General features: G+C 38.4%; 1 protein-coding gene across 2 annotated transcripts in view; it reads right to left on the bottom strand.

Moving 5' to 3' along the window:
- ITGA6 (integrin subunit alpha 6) overlaps positions 1-10,441 on the bottom strand; it is a 74,061-nt gene extending 63,620 nt beyond the window's left edge. For both annotated transcript variants that reach the window (XM_086896700.1, XM_086896702.1), the window contains exon 1: positions 10,048-10,441. The gene's annotated coding sequence lies outside the window, so the exon portion shown is untranslated. The remainder of the gene's footprint in view (positions 1-10,047) is intronic.
- Between the last annotated feature and the right edge of the window lie 3,285 nt (positions 10,442-13,726).

Genomic DNA, 13,726 nt, shown 5'->3' on the forward strand with positions numbered 1-13,726 from the left:
AAAAAGATCAGGGCTTCCTTCAAGCACTCATTGTGCAAATTCCCTGGGTGTGTCACAGCACACTGAAGCGATGTTTGCTGAAATGCAACTGGGCCACGGAAGTGGTAGTCGATTTAGTGGAAAATAAGGAGCCTTGGGCACAAGGACCTTTATAAACAATGCACAAAATTTAAACTGAGATTTACAGCAAAGTTTTCTGGTCAGATTTTTCTGTGCTGATAATAAGCCACCGTATATGTTTAGGTCCTTACATAAAGTACAACCATTTCAGGACATGTCACCTAGCTTCTGGCTTTAGCAATATATATCACTTGATCTAATCCTAGCAACAGGTCAGACAAAGCTACAGTCGAGCAATACCATCACGTTAAATAGTTCCTCAGTGCCTTAGTTGGCAGTCCTAGATGATTAATAGCATGGTCTCACTCTACTCATTCATTATAGACAAATGGATAGTCATACAGAAATTTTGCAAACAAGTTTCCACTTTAGACCAGAGCATCAACCCAGATCAGGCAAACAACCTAGAATATAAATCTGTATGAGAGTTTTGGAGATCTTCTTACCATCTCCTGGACTCAAATCTAACCCAACTGCCAGACAGGTCAGGACAAGTAAATATTCTCTACAAATTTGTGGACATTGACAGATGAGCTCTGAGTGTCTTGCAGCAGCTGCTCTTTTAGAACATTGCTAACCCCACCTTTCCCAGCCCTTCACCAGCAGTTTAAGTAAGTGCAGCAATCTGGGGATGAGAGAAGGAAGGCAGAAATACACATTTCCCTTCGGCCCTGACAGAGGATGCAAAGAAAGAGGAGGGCAGACACCTTAGAATGGAAAATGTCAAACTGCCTCATAAGATTTGACAGATCTTCCACAACTCTTATTAATGCAATAAATTCATTTTTGGGAGGGTCAAAAAAATTCAAATCACTGCTATGGTGAATGCTTAAAATTATACCCTATGAGTTAGATTGAATATAAAGTATGTACAGGTTCTCCACTGAGAAAACTGAATGTATTTATCTTTTTTAATTGAATCTAGCCATATAAAATGATCCTGGTAAGTAGATTAGAAATCTTACATACTGGGCCCCCATGTGGTTTGCCTTTAATATCTGAGCATTCAATTACTGTTTTTAAAAAGCAGGAATTATTCATTGCAATCCTACTGCTATATTTATTCAGGATTTAGGCCTATTTTAAGATTAGGCCTGACTTAATTGTACCAAACTATCAGCAATGTTGGAGTCAGACTACTGTAACTCATTATCACATATCTGTCTAATACCTACATTCTACAAATTTATGAAGAATAAGAGAATAGTTCTTCTTGCTACTGCTGGAATAAAACTAGAGGATGTCTGGGAAGTCTGAAAAGCATTTAATCCAGATGCTCAAGTAAAATACTTATTTTTGGATGAAAAAAGTTGAAACATGAAAGCTGTTCTAATAAAAATATTTATTATAATTATAATATAATAAAAAATATCTCTACATAACTCACAGGAAAAAAAATATTGTAGCAAGAAGATATTGCAAAAATCCACATCATGGACTAGGAGTTCACATCAATCGCTGTGTGCAACACACGTTAGGAAGAGGTGAATAGTAAGTCATTCCCATATTTTCCTTACAAGAGATTCACTGGCATCTCTACTAGACCTGCAGAAGGATAGTGCTTAAGGCATCTCAGCAGACATGAACCAGACACTACCCAGACCAAGGGCAGAGAAAGGCCCTCTCCTGTCACCACACAACACCATCCTTCACTTCATCGGCAGTTCCTTCACACCAGCAGCTGTGTCTGGGTTCCTTCTCTTAGGTTTTGCAAAACACGGAGGCAGCTTTGAAAGACTAAAGGGAATGTAGTCAAAGGACCTCCAGAGTTCCATAAGACTGTCACTATTTCTGCATTTATACCTTAAATATCACAGCAAATTCCAACTATATACTTTCTAAGTCACTTGTCAATTTCTTTGTTTAACCACTAGCTATGTAAGCATACGAATGGACATCTATTTACCTTATTTCTAGCCTGTCTCTTCTTCACTCACATTGCAATTCCTAGGGAGATTCCCACCACAGTTTTGAGAAAACCCTTCTTAAGCATAATGTTACAGATCTTGCAGAAATCATAGCCTTGACCTTGTTTTGGGTGAAAAGTACTGCAGGAGCTCAGTACAGCCATATGTGGTCCCAACGCTGGAGATCTACAGATTTTTATCTAATGAAGATGAAATGTTACCTTAATTTGTAAGAAAAGATTAAAGAACAAGGGCAGTAGCTGCCAGGATAGGAAAAAATGCAATTCCTAAGAAAACATTTGCTTTCATCAGTTAGTAAAACAGCACTGTAAATCTGCACTATATTTGTCACGGGGGAAAAAAAAGTAAGGAGATAGTTACCAAGAGTCTGGTCATTTTTCCTACACTGCAAAAGGATCATTGCTTGCAAGATCAACATTTTGCATAGATAATAGCAGGAAATTAACAACAGTCACCACAGTTTTCAATGCAAGACAATATAAGCTTTCATCATGTAGAATAAAAGCTTTAGTCATTTAAAAAAAAGGGCATCCATAAATATGTAGCTATAGGCATTCTGGACTTCTCTATCAGAGGTGAGTAATGAAGCAAGATAGCCAGGTTCAGACCTTACTTCTGATAACTCTGCTACTATTATGCATTAATTTACATCAATTTAAAAAAACACCCCACTTCAAGCTTCCAATTTAGACTGACATTTTCTTTATAATTTTTCCTGAGAAAATGCATCCTGCACTTGAAGTTAAGTTCAATAACAGAACAGAAACAAGGAAGCATTCTTTGATTTACAGAACATAGACAGCACTATAGAGAGTACCTTCAAAATAAGAAGGCTTATAATACATCCTTTTGTCTCCTAATATACAATGCCAAGGAATTTATCTGTTTAATTACATAAACATGGCATTTTCAGCAGATGTTTGCAATATAGAAGATGTAAATGTTTCTATTATTATTTGGTTAGAAAAAATAAATAAAATTACTTGGAGATGGTAATTTCTACATCACACACAAAAGATGATGCCAAAGAGTCTGGAAACTTCATTATAAGGTCGCTGTTATCAAAAAAGAAGCATTCTAAAAACATAGAGGACTCAAAAGGTTTCTGATTTTGAAACAGATAATCTGTCTGAAATTCTAGTTGGAGACTGAAGTGGGAACTCTTCCTTTGGGATTTATCTTCTACACAAAATAAATATTTACTGTGGAATAGTTCTGTAAGGTATACATGAGTCATTTTTAAACACAGTATTTCCCAGATAAATACAACTGCTGTATTTATAATGAAAATCAATTCAGTTATGTAGACAGTCCAGTTCATAAAACATCTGACAGAATGGAAAAGGTATTTGACAAGTCCTAACTGGTATTTTTTCTTCAATCTTTCAGGTGCTTTTTGGTTGTGAAAGAAAAAGCAACAAAAAGTATATGCAGAAAGAAAAATCTGATTTGAAATAATATCAATTCCCCAAAATGCTGGGTGCAGTTGCAGGGATCAATAAGCAAAATTAGGTGGAAAAAGCCTGGTTACTCTTAAGATCAAACCCCCACTTAGACCGGGCCCAGTGGTGCTTACTTTCATACAAATTACCAACTAATCTCTCTCTCCTGTTTGACACAATAGAGTGTCAAATCACACAGGTGTTCATTTCCAGGTGTTTCTCATATATTGCCATTACCTAATTATTCATTCACTTCCTTTCATGAGGCTCTAGGAGTTGGAGCCAATCATTCCTTACCCCCTAAGCTTTTTCAAGAATCTACCCCATATTTCCCTCTTTACATACTCTTGTATGTAAATATCACAGGTCTCTGAGAGGACAGTGTCTTGCACAAAAGCAGTCACCAGCTGAGTCACCACCTGGACTCAAATGGAGCACCAATGCAGAAACAAGGAAGAAAAACACAAATTTGAATGTGCCCTTACAAGATAGTTAAAAATGAACTGCATTTTTAAGGATAATTTTGAAGGAAAAGTGGACAGCTAACATGTCAAGACAAAGAATGGAGTTTCTGCTAATGACCCTGTCTTCCACTGCTTAGTAAGCTAATTATGTTAAAGAAAACCAGAGCAGAGGAAATTAGAAGGCATGTTGATGTTTCTATTCCTTTCAAATCAAAACAGTAGCCAGCATGATGTAGAAAGCCCCTTCAGGTTACATCTCTGAGACAGCTATTGTATTTAGCTTTGGCAAAGCCAAACAAACACATTAAGTATACTTGGGTATTAATAGCCAAGGGCTATCCCTACTATGGCTGTGCCCTTATGCTTTACATGTGCTCAATAAAGCAGAAATCCCCCTTTCATGTCAGACCCTGAAAGAATATTACAGCTTAAAGTGGAATTGAAGAACAGAAATTACCTCCTGGAGCCAAACATGTTTGATAATCGTGGAATGGGTAATAAAACTCTTCTGCAATCTTTGCATGAGCTTCCAAGAAGTCTTTTGCACGGAGGTATTTTCTGAAGTTTTGTCACAAAGCTACCAGTTAGTAGTCATGGTTTTCAGTAAAAAGCTATTTGCAAGCTCCTATTCCTAAAACATGACTACTGAAGCTTCATAAGAATTATGTCAACTCTGCTGAAATAGCCGTGGGCTCACAAGCATGCCCAGCAGCTCCAAGCAGCTGACACAGCTACTGCCAAACACCCACCCTCCACAGCAGGATAGCGGGGCTCCTGCAAAGCTGGACAGTGCAACATGTACAGACAGCGCATGCCTGCCCGTCCCTACTTGTATCCCATTCTTGAGGTGTGAGCATGAAACCACCCTTCTAACAGAAAAAATCCCCCATTATATTCAATTGCTAAACTCTGATATAAAAGATGATATAAACTCTGATATAAATCCAGACAAGCAATTAATTTTAAATTAGAAAAGCTTAACCCATTTGGGATGGAGGAAAAACAAGTGGCCTTTTCAGCACCAGCTTAGTGGCATGATCCAAACCTATTAATCCCATTTTTTTACTGTGCTCCAAAAAAATCTACATCCTGATGGAGTAAGTATCCTGAAGGCCCACACTCTACAGTATGCAGTGACCTGACAAGAGAACCTTATGTGTTCAAGGTCTGCCTGCCACAGCTAATACAATATCACAGGAAACAATTTAAATTACACAAAGATCAGAAAATTCAGAGTAACAGGTCCCAGTCTCATACATAGTGCTTATCTCAAGCGTAAAATCAGCATCAAGAACTATATGTGCAGCAGGGAGATTTGTTGCTGCAGTCCTGTATATTTGAATATAGCACTAGTACAGCAGCGCTCTGTGCTGACCTCACAAATTGTCAGGTATAGAAAACACAACAGAAACATCTCAATTTCTTGACACAAGTAGAAAAGCAGAAAACAGCATTTCAGCTGCTGTAAGTTGCCTTCAGTAGCAGCAGGCCAGCTGGAACACCATCCACAGCTCCCTTGGGTTTGCCATACCAGGAGACTGCCTCCTGCCCCTCTGCAGATCCGCTGGCCTATTCAGCTCCTCTATGCACTCAAGTGAACTCAGTGCAGCCTGGAGAGCAAGCTGTGAAGAATTTTTAAGTTACAAAACCCTTGTCCAAGTTTGCCAAAATAAATGACCTACATTTAAGAGTAATTAAAGATTCACAAAAAAAAAAAAAAAAAAAGGCAGGGGGACAGGTTTGATTATTGCAGGAGGTTGACTCTTATAGTTGTTTTGTTTGAAAGTGCAAGTAAAAGAGCACTTCATCAAACAGCTACTCCCCAAAACCATCTGCTGAAACACTTCTGTCCTAGCTGCTGACTGAAATGCAATGCTGCTTCCCTTCCCCCAATCGCCCAATCCTTCCTCAGCTCATGAGGGCTCTATTCGCAGTGCTACACAAAAGGTTTAGTTGTTTCAACTTTACTGTTTTCCTCTTTTCAAGCAGCTTCAGTCATCTCTCTTTAGAGTGACCTCAACAGCATTTTACTCAATGCTCTAGCCACCTTTTTATTCGGGATGGGGGGAATGGAGGGATTGGGCGGGGGGGGGGTGGGACGGGGACGGGGGGCACACAGGCTGGGAGGGAGAAGGAAATAACCAAGCAATTTGGCTTGACATCAGTAAAAATTCAAATCAGAATAGTAAAAATACATATTAGCTTAAAATTCTGCTTTTGTAGTCGTGCATCTCTGAACCAAATAAGCATTTTCTGCACTTCACCCTCTAGATACAGCACCACAGGAAAGCACGCATTAAGACAGCTAGAAAACAACAGGTTTTAACACAGTTACTCTTCTCCTAAATGTACCACTGCAATATTCTGTGATCCAGACACACCATTCAGCTTGTACTTCAGCCTTCTTAACTGAAGAACAGGATGTAACAGGTTAATGCATGCTAAAACATACTAGAATATTTTAAGTCTTGAAATTGAAAGTGACTTTGAAAAGGATTTGCTCTAATACCAATTATTATTTTCATAGGATATAGACTGCACTGCTAAGGGAAAAAAATATCCTGACTGCATTATCACTTTTAGAGCAGTTCCTTCTGTGTATGTGCTAGAGGAGTTTCAAAGGAAATGTCTTATTTTTAAAATACATGTGCCACTACCATATTTAAGAGAAAGTCATCCCAAGTCTACTGGTGCCATGAGTCTATGGAACCTTGGCTAAAAAGCATTTGGTTTTCTACTAGGTTATAATCACTCTGCAGGAGCTGTCAGGATTTATCACATCAAAAATCCATGCACTAAAAAAAAACAAGTGTTTGCCCAAAGAGGATTTGTTACTTTAGAGACATTAGAATCTATTTCATTAATAACACGTATTTGTGCACTTGGTCTTTGTGGCTTAGTGTGATTGTATTGAAGTATTGCACATTCTCTCCAAGAGGCTTTTGTTGTGGCACTTCAAGGGCAGATCCTCAAACAACAACAGTAAGTGTTCAGAAGCAGCCAAATTAGAGAGGCTCAGGTGCTAGGAGCCCTGTCAAACCCCAAAGCCACTGTGAGGATTTACTCACTGTGCATCAATGTCTAGTTGAATATTTTGTGCACAACCTGATTCAGTACCAAGTTCAGAGCATAAAGTCATGTAGTGTCCCAGGCTCAGAAGAACTGTTAACTGACAATAGGGTTTTCCAACATGAGGTTGTCAGAGATACCAGCAAAAGACATCTGAGAAGTGTTCACTGACCCATGCATTTCACACAGATGAGGCCACATGCAAAGGTGTAATTGAACTGTTTCAAACTAAGGGCATCGTACATTTTTCTAAGCTGTCTTAGACTACAGGACTCTGTCATATTGAACCCATGGAAAATCCATGCTGTCATGTTACAATATTGGTTTTCTATCCTGTTGTGTATGTTGGCATTTACCATTAGCAAAAATTCACAGTGACATCAAACCAAGACCAGACCTTTGTTACAAAGAAGATACATTGCTGTGAGAAACAAAAGATGTTCTGTTCTGACTGCAGATCTATGACACTCATGGCAGATCATAATATTAGAGGTTATCAAGAGAAAGAGAAAGACATAGTCAAGCACTGGTCTTTCCTTGGGGTAGTCTCAAACAATAGGTAACATATTAATCCCCCTGAAAGTCAAGTGAAATTTTTACCTTTGATTTCAAGGAAATAGGACCTTGGTTTCTTAGAGCTAATAGTTATCTTCTCTGTCAAGTAAAAAAAAAAAAACAAACAAAAAAAACCCACAAGAAACCAATCCCTATTATATAAAAAGCTGGTTTATACCACTCTAACAGTGCACTCTTTTACATTGTTACAATTCTGCAACAGTGACAAGTAAAAGCCAGACTCAAGAGAATGTATCAGAGGTATTAATTTTGATGAAAATAATATCTACTACTCTCTTGCATTAAAAGATTTCAGATATGCTTTCAGAGTCAACTTTCATTTGTTCTTATGTTAACGTGCTTTTCCTTTTGAGCTAGCTATATATTTTCTTTTCTTTCACCTATCAATGTATTAGCCCAAGGCTAACTGACAGCCTTGGACCATCAGTCTATTGAAATGAAGGAGATCCTTGCAGAACACAAATGAAATCCATAGATGATAAATACACACCAATCAGATGAAGCCAAATCTGGTCATACTACACAAATCAATACCTTGGCAGCACTGCTGACATATAGTTATGGTTTTGTTTAAAACATATTTGTTTTGTTTCAAATCTAATTGCATTTTTGGTACAACATCTGCTTCTCTAGAGCACTGAGGTCAGCTATAGAAACACTTTGCAAGATGGCTTGAAGAAGAGTGACATACGACACCACAGTCTACTATCTTATTAGTCAAAAACTATCCACATCTGAGCTTTGTGGCAATTTGCAATTTTCTGCATTCTCTGATAACAGCAAGAACAGCAAAAACAGTCCTCCAAAGTCTGACTGACTTAACAAAACCTTTTTCATGGGTGTGCTTAAAAAAAAAAAAAGCAGAGGCTGTGGCTGTGTAAGAAAGAGTTTTAAAAGAACTTTAATTTAAATTTCAGTTCAAAGATTTGGATCACTGTTTATCACTTTCTCCGCTGTCCTTTGGGTTAAAATCCTCAAATATTCTAAAATAAGTCCACTTAGCCACCTATCTCTACGGAAAAGATGTAACTTGTTCTGCAGTTTGTGAAACAGACTGTGCTGTAAGCAAGTGCTGCACATCCTGCTATTTATCTCAAGGTTATGCTGAGCGTCACCATCAAACAAATTATTTGGCCCATGTTTAGTTGAATATTATTTCCTGGTGTGGTACTGAGAGTTTACTAACAGCATTAGAGAAGCAGAGCGAAGAAGCCTTAACAGAAGCACTGTATTGTCCTAGTCCACCAGTTTCTGAAATCTGAACTTTCCCCTACAATAACAATTAATGACACTGCATTTTCATTAAAATTGACAAAGCACATCCACTCCCTAGAGGACCAGATCGAGGATGATCATTTCTGGGTTTTGTTTCCTTCTCCCCACCCATGCCTTCATTCCTGCATTTGAATGGGAGAGTAGATGGGAATGGTGAGAAAAAATATTACTAACTTCCTACTTGGCTTGGTTTCCAGCTTCAGCAATGAAAAACCACCAGCTTTCTCATGTTCATGTAAACATTAACATAGACCTGTAACATGAATGAGATTTCAAGCAATGAAACACACGCAAAATGCAACTTCAGGGAAAGAAATTAAAAATTTGTATTCACAGCAAATCCCAGCCCTGCTAAACTATAAAGCAGCTAGTGAAGTGATTTACGGGTATACACAAGTTGAAGCTTGGTAATCAGCTGTGCTGGAGGATGACTCAGCTGAGCAGTGAGTTATCTGAGCTGGCAAAGAGAAAGCTGAACTATAGATAAAGTTCTTTATCAGAAAAGGCTGCCTGGTTGGCGTTTTTGTCCTTGATTGTCCTTGATTGATAGTCCCTGGCAATCTGCTGATCATGACTTTTAAAGTACTTTCAAGATAAAATACTTCAGCAAACAATAATAGATTTTGAAGGCACTTTTCAGCTAATTTAAAAAAAAAAAACAACAAAAAATACCCCCACCAAAACCACAAAAAACCCAAGAACAAATCCAGGGATTTAACCAAGTTCTAAGAAAGAAAGGTGAATTACACAATAGAAAGCAAATTCTTTAGGAAGGTCATTAAAATTTTTCTTATTGCCTTTTATTTCCCATGGGTTTATTTTTAAGCTCACTTTAAAGTGTGCTTTTGAAACTAATAACATATAATACATGGTGATACTAATAGAGCTTTCTCCAGTTGGTATCAGATAGCATTAGGAATGCAGCTTTACTGTTGGGTGATTTTGCTCTCCCCAGCTATGCCCAGTGAGCCTGCTAATATGCTTAATGGCGTACACTGAATGTGCACAGTCCCTCCTCCCTGGGCTCAGCTGGCAGCCCATCATCTTCTCAAACTACTTTCCCCACTGGCATTGTAGTGAGCAAATGATTCTGTGCACTTCCAGTGAGAAGTCAGAAAACTGAACTCAGAATACAATACCTTAAGCAGCAGTTTCAATTCATTATTTTTTTACCTGCCTTGTCTGGCTCCTTTCCTGACTTGTCTAACTCAGAGCATGCAGGAGTAGTGGGTGTGTACAGAAGTACAGGACAAAAGGCATGATACAGGCTTGAGCCCGACTGAAGCTGTTTATACAAGTGTCCTCCAAGATTTGTCAGTCACTTGAAATAGATCACCAGTTAGTAAATCCACTGACATCCAGGACCAGTCAAGTTTCCAGGTGTGAATTTCAGGTAAGCGATAGTTAAGCAGTGTCCTGATGAAGTATCTGATGAAGTATTCAACAAGCATGTTGGGCATGTGGCTATCACATGAAGTTTAGTCTAGTATTCTCATAGGCTAATTTTAAGGAAGTTCAGATCAGAAAATAGGTAAGGTCCATAGGCTTGCTTCATGACTCAGACTGCAACCACAGAAAAAAAGCTAAGAAACAAGTCATAACAGCAGACTGACCTTAGCCCTGAAAAAGCTCAAGAGTACTGAGGATACTGAAATAGAGAATTGCATGAGAATACTCCTACATATCATGTTTTCTTGTAATAACTGCAGACAAAATACTTTGCAAATGTTTCTGGCTCCATACTGTGTCCACAGAGGGCTGCAGGGTAAACACACCTTCTGAGAGGTGAAGGGCACAAGGAGGCAGTAACCTAGGGCAAAGGTTTTCAGCAGTCATGAAACTTGCAGCCAGACCATGAAGATCCACTCCTTCAAGCAGTGATGAAACAACGCAGGCTTCAAAAAGCTCTTTAGAAAGGTTGCTCAGCAAACATAAGGAAAAAAGCAAGAGCAGTCTTGGGAAGTCTAGGACTATAACAGACCCAGCAATGCACTGGTCTGGCACACATCTCTCAGGAGGGCTGTGATCAAAAAAAATGCCTCTTAAATGTGCAGGTGTTTACGCTAACCTTGTGATTTGAAATCCTAAGTCACCCACTCCAAATGTCAGAAATTCACAGTGGTTTGTGTATAAGGCAACTAAAGAGACACACAAATCAAAGGCAACTAAAGAGACACACAAATCTCACAGGACTTCTATATTTACCAGATCTGAATGGTATTAACTTCTAAAATAATTACAAAGGGCCTGAGCTACAGTCCAATTTTCACAAGCATGTAAAAAAAACCCAACTAAATAAAATTTGCTTAATGTTACTTACCACCATACAATTTTATTTATGCAACACTGATTCATCACTGAATTCTTAATTATTTTATGAAGATCAAAGGAAAAAAGAGACTGCAGTCTTATTACCAAGAGCTATGTTTCTGCCTGAAAATATATATAATTCAGTACCATCCTACAGAATAACTGATTTTTATCTCTTTGTTTTCATTGTTCCTTGCACGTAGGGTAGAGAATTTACAGGATCATTCCTTGTTTGCAGTGAGCTAAAGCAGAACATAAAACACATTTAAAAATTGAAGCATGTTCTTTTTCCTTCCTTGGACATACATATACAAAACTCTGAATGCACCCTTTTGTTACCTATAGAAAGAACTGTAAAAAAACTACTAATTGTTAACAAGGAAAAAATTGCAAAGACAACACCTGCTCAAAAAGAGACCGCTCAGGAGATTTACTGCTTCAGAAACCTATGATGGGAGCAAGTTAAGATAGATAATGGCTAGTCATGGGATGTATGCAAAAGTGACTGATTATACATTGCTCCAAACCACTGGTTTTCATTACTGACATAAATCAAGGTTAGGCAGTAGCTTAGCAAGTCTTAAAAGACAATAAAAACACCAGTAAAAAAACCCGGCAGTTAGATTTAGCAGAGTCTGTTGTGTCCAGAAATACCAGATGCCTTTATAAAAATAAAGTATGTTTTGCTAAGCAATGTCTGAAAAGTTTTCGCAGCCAAATGGAGCTTGATCTTTACCAGCTGAGCAACAGAGGTCCTTATTATTTAATTAATCACTCATTTTAGCTGACATTTATTTAAAAACCTAAAATGAAGTGATTTTGCTGCAAGGCACATAGGAGAAATGGAAAGGGTTTATTCATATAAGGCTAAGAGTCATGAGTGAAGCAATGATTTTAGCATTAAAAGAATCTACTACTAAACAAGAAGTTACTGAGAAACATTACATCCAGACTAGCTGTTTTAACAAAATGGCCTTTTTATTTGAAAATCTTTTCTGCACCACACTTAAGAAGGGTATTTTACTCTTGTTTCCATTTGTGGTTGCTACTACTCAGACCCATGAGGACAGTGTCCCCTCATCAGGCATTAGCACATCTACCACTAATTCTTAGATAACGGCTGAAAAAAATTCTGATTTGATTTGGCAGGTAAGCCATGGGCTTTTCAATAACTCCTTTTATTTATACACTGTCTCACTCTATTAAAAATACTGCAGCTTTCCAAGAAGTCACGTGCTCTTCATACAAACGCAGAAATAATTTTGCAGATAATGTGACTTAGTAGATGCCTTTGAAGCCAACAAGCCTATTTCCTCCAGCACAAACACCATCATTTTAAATGCCCAAGCAAAACCTCAAACTAAGTGCCTGATTTTCCTGAAATCTCTCATGCTACAGCTGAACCCATTCTTAACCTCCAAGCACCAGCCATCTGGCTGGTGCATGAGGAAGAAACCAACCAAAGTAAGCTCATGGAGGGCAAGTGGGTGCCTGAAGTCTGCAAACCACCACTGGGACCCCTCACTGGAGAAAAGGTGTCCTTTGGCGAAAGACCATGTGCCTTCAAGGGCACGTGCCAGTGGCCATGCACAGCTGCTTCGGGGAGTGTTTCTCCAACTTCCCACCACACAAACAGGGAAGAGAGACCCACAGACCCTCAGACATTTGCCAGCCAACAAAGTGCCCTCATCCATCAGCTCTCCATGTTGCCATTTTCCCACAGAGCCTCTGTTGCAGAGGGTAGATATACCAGTTTTTTGAGTGCTCCATGGAGCAGCTGGGTCTGCACAACTGCAGACATGCAACATTGGCACCATTTCATTTGGAAACAAACCAAAGAGAAACTCTGTGGATCATCCAAAACAATACCAGATAGACACTGATAAGCATTTTGTAGTCTATCTAAAGAGCATAATTTCATTAAGCGTGCAAGACCTAATAAGCACAAAAAGGAAATAACCAGGCTCTGTCGTAACAGGAAACACACCAAAGTCTTGCCTAAACTGGAACTGGCTGGGAAGTGAGCTATTGTCAGGAACCCATTTCAGACACTGATTACCTTGAGCAAGCATGGCATGATGGCCAAAAAAACCCCAAACCAAGGAGACCGGTTTGTTTATTTTTTGGGAAGCAGATCAGAAACAAACTAAATCTTAAGCATGCATATCCTAAAATATGCCACTGTTCCACTAAAGTGGACAGAAATAGTAATATTTCAAGTTGAAGGATGGTTAGAAATAAGTATAAACATACAAATGTACATCTCTATTAGTGCACCTGACTGGGGATACACATACCTTGCTGAGAGCATTATAGCATAATTTACGCAGGGTACATAATTTTCACTTCTTTTACCAAAGAAAGAAGTGAAAGAAACTTTAAAGAAGTTTTCTGTCAAACTACTACATAGTAAATTTACTACTAAATTTGCTTTGACATTTGTAGGAACTTTTTTTTTTACCTTTTTTTTTTTAATGTCTGGAGGATGGAACAAGGGAACATTTTACTGCCAGTTGGTATACTCCTTGACAATTTATGAATA

Source organism: Cyanistes caeruleus, chromosome 7 (genome assembly GCF_971803275.1).
Source record: "Cyanistes caeruleus chromosome 7, bCyaCae1.hap1.1, whole genome shotgun sequence".
Taxonomy (NCBI): Eukaryota; Metazoa; Chordata; class Aves; order Passeriformes; family Paridae; genus Cyanistes; species Cyanistes caeruleus.